Source organism: Mastomys coucha, unplaced genomic scaffold (assembly GCF_008632895.1).
Source record: "Mastomys coucha isolate ucsf_1 unplaced genomic scaffold, UCSF_Mcou_1 pScaffold19, whole genome shotgun sequence".
In the NCBI taxonomy this organism is placed as follows: domain Eukaryota; kingdom Metazoa; phylum Chordata; class Mammalia; order Rodentia; family Muridae; genus Mastomys; species Mastomys coucha.
Window position 1 is genome coordinate 11,630,100 of NW_022196901.1, and position 3,642 is coordinate 11,633,741.

General features: G+C 38.5%; 1 non-coding gene across 1 annotated transcript; it reads right to left on the reverse strand.

The window, feature by feature from the left end:
* Positions 1–577: 577 nt before the first annotated feature.
* Positions 578–682, reverse strand: LOC116097655. The gene has a single exon (XR_004121499.1). It is a non-coding gene; the product is annotated as a U6 spliceosomal RNA (small nuclear RNA).
* Between the last annotated feature and the right edge of the window lie 2,960 nt (positions 683–3,642).

Here is a 3,642-nt window from a genome sequence, read left to right on the forward strand (position 1 = left end):
TCCAGTTAGAGACTTTTCTTAGCATTTTCTGTATATTCCCCCTTACACTGCTACTCCCTTCTAACCTTCTCACTGTGGTCATAATTCACTTTTTATTTAAGTATTTTTATGCAATATATTTTGATTATATTCTCCTCCACTCCATTTATTATTGCAACTATTGTCAGTATTTTTTAAATCCTACATGAAACAATATCCTGGCTCTTGCTTTTACTTTACAGAGAAAACTAGAATGAACAAAGAGAAACTTAGTGTCTTGGTTCTAAACCACAATTCTCCTAGACCTTCACCTCCTGTTTATTGCTATTACTCTTAAAAAGGAAGGTAGGGCTTTTGTTTTGTTTTGTTTTGTTTTGCCTATGATTAAAACTTGCAAATTATGGAGGAATAAATATTTTGAGTTTCCTTTGCAACCTTAAGATATATCTCCTTTCGTTCTTTAAAAATCCCCCAAATTCAAGATTTTCCTAATCTCTAATTGATTTTGTTACATATATATATATATATATATACATATATATATATATATATATATGGGTACATAATTTTCATAAATTTGAATTTTATTTTCTTTTATTTTTGAATAGAACGAATTACAAATTTGCGTGTCATTGTTGCGCAAGGGCCCTGCTAATCTTCTCTATATCGTTCCAATTTTAGGATATGTGCCGTCTAAGCGAGATATACTAAAATTGCATTTTCTAAATCAGGATTTTGCTTAATACATATTGGTTTTTAAACCTTGTTTATAGAAAATAGGTAAGTTCTAGCATATACAAAGCCTATTCTTTCTAGGTGTACATTCAAGTAGTAGGTGAGAAACTGAGGAATATGAGTAAAATATATAATTAGTCAAATGAAAATAGGTAAGCAGCAAAGTAACAAAGTATAAAGGTGAGCAGTGGTCCAGAAGTGAGTTCTTGTGGCTTTGAATAGCCACAGCTGAAGGTCATTTTAAAGGGAGAATTTTGGGAATTAGAAAGTTAACACAGAAACACTTTCCAGAATCATTAGGCTGCTTATGGTCCTTTCAAAGAGCAGAATTCATGGGAATGTATGATAACCTGACCTTATGAAACAACCACACTAAGTAAGATTGAGCTGGCATTGTGGGGCTTGATTATAATCTCACTACACAAGAAAACCATGAATTCAAGGCCAGCCTAAGATACATAGACAGGGACTATACTATGGCTAAAGAATCAAGAACCCATTTTACAGAGTTATGGCACAGGCTAGAAAATGTATTAAGATTCCTCAAGTTTTGCATATTATGAGTCTTTTTTTTTGTAATGAACTATAAAGAATAATTCTAGACGAAAAATAGACATTTGGAAGGCTCAAATACTAGGTTAAGAGAAGTCAATGGCTAATAACTTGAGCTTAGTATTGAACATAAATTGATGACCATGAAGGAATTTTAGAGAGCTTTCTAAGCTTTACAAAATTGTAGATATTTGAATCCATTTGATGGTGGAGAATAAGGAAGAATGAAGATAGATGCCAAAATATTTGACTAGGACATCTAGTTGCTGCATGGTTTCATTTATCTAGCCAGTGCAAAGAAGATGAGATCACCAGGCAGGATGTCTTTTAAGAGCATAATGGAGTGCCCATGCACCATGTATAGAAATGGAAAGAGTTGTTTAGGCAAAATTTCTGAAGAGTTAAACCTATAAATGATATTTAAAGGCACTATGGAAATTTAAAGTGAAGAGTGGGAAGTTTAAAATAGAAGCCAGTAGAATTCTGATATTAAATACTGTTGAGAGGAGGCAACACATGAAAAGGAGACAAAGGTGGAAAGAAAGTCAAGGAATGATGCTGGCAGAGAATCTGGAGAGAAGAGAACAGTGCCAGAGGAAAGTAGGGAAGAGCAATGTCCAAAAGCACTGAGAAGGAAGATCATTCACAATGAAGACGCCCTTGGTACCATGTTGCAGGGAGGCATGGGTAATTCTGTTAAACATACATTCTCATGGGGTTGTTGGAATGCTCCGTTATTGTTATGTAGATGGGGTTCTAAGAAAAATGAGTAAACTCACATTTGGCAAGATGTTTGTGTTATGTATGTGTGTTTTTAAAATATATATATATATTTATTTTATGTATGTATGTACACTGTAGCTGTCTTCAGACATAGCATAAAAGGGCAATGAATTCCATTGCAGGTGGCTGTGAACCACCAGGTGGTTTCTGGGAATTGAACTCAGCACCTTTGAGAGAGCAGACACTGTTCTTAACCACTGAGTCACTTCTCCAGCCCATGTATGTTCTTGAATAGTTTATAAAAGACACTAGGGAAGAAGAAAACATTGCAAATATATTATATATTGTTTTATATTGTTATTTATGTAAAATTATTTTGTATGAGCAGTTCACAATTTCTTTCTTTCTTTCTAATAAATTAATTTCTTTACATACCAAATATTACTCCCCCACCTGATCCCTCCCTCATTGAGTCTCTCCCCTCCCCTTCTACTTTGACAGGGTTAGACCCCATCATTGAGTATCACTACACTTTGACACATTAAGTCTCTGTCAGATTAGGTGCACCGTTTCCCACTGAAGACAGACAGGGCTACCACGAAGACTTAGCTGTCTGCTACATGTGTGCTAAGCAAGCCTCATTCCAGCCCATGTGTGTTCTTTTGTTGGTGATTCAGATTCTGAGAGCTCCCAGGGGTCCACATTTGTTGACTCTGTTTGTCTGCCTGTGAAGGCCCATTTACTTCTGGGCCTCAATCCTTCCCCCAACTCTTTCATAAATGTCTCTGACCTCTGTCTAATATGTGGCTGTGGTTATCTGCTTCTGTTTCTGTCTCCTGCTGTAACCAGGAGGATAACCTCTCAGAGGATAGTTTTGCTAGGCTCCTGTCTATAAAAATAACAGAGTACCATTAAAAATGTCAAGGACTGGTGTTTGCCCAAGGAATGGGTTTTGAGTTGGGCCGGTTATAAGTTAGCCTTTCCTTCAGTCTCTGCTCCATCCCTGCACTTCTTTTAGATAGACAAATTTGAGGTCAGAACTTTAGTGTGTGAGATGTGTTGGGAACCATCAGAGCCCTGAGATAAATATCCTGCCCCAGCTAATTGAGAACCCGGAGATTAACATTCTGCCTGACAATCACAAGGATGTGAACCCTGAGATTAACATCCTGCCTGACAATTACAAGGATCCAGCTTGGCCCTGGGAAAAGAACATTCACAGAAATCCACCCCCTCCCCACCTGTCATCCACCCGCTCCCCACCTGTCACACTGGAGCTCAACCCCAGAAGATCTTGTAAACTTCCATCTCCCTCCTTCCTCTCCCCCTCCCCTCCCAGATTTTTGCCTTAAATATGGTTGGCTGCACTAAGTAAACGGCTCTTGACAAGCAATGCTTCCTTGAGTCCTGTCGTCTCTCTCGCCTATTCTTTATTCACAGGTTGTGACCCTCCTTGTTCCCCCCGAATAACGTGACCTGCAGGCCAGGTCAGGTGGTGCCCGACATGAGGCTCGAGGCACGGGTCACCTCCCGGACGGATTAAGATCGCGATCGAATCCAGGTTCATGACTAACGCTGCTCGACAGGTTGCTCAAGTCATTAGGTAAGCCATCCGTCTTAGACATCTCAAGAATGGGCCATTCCATGTCTAAA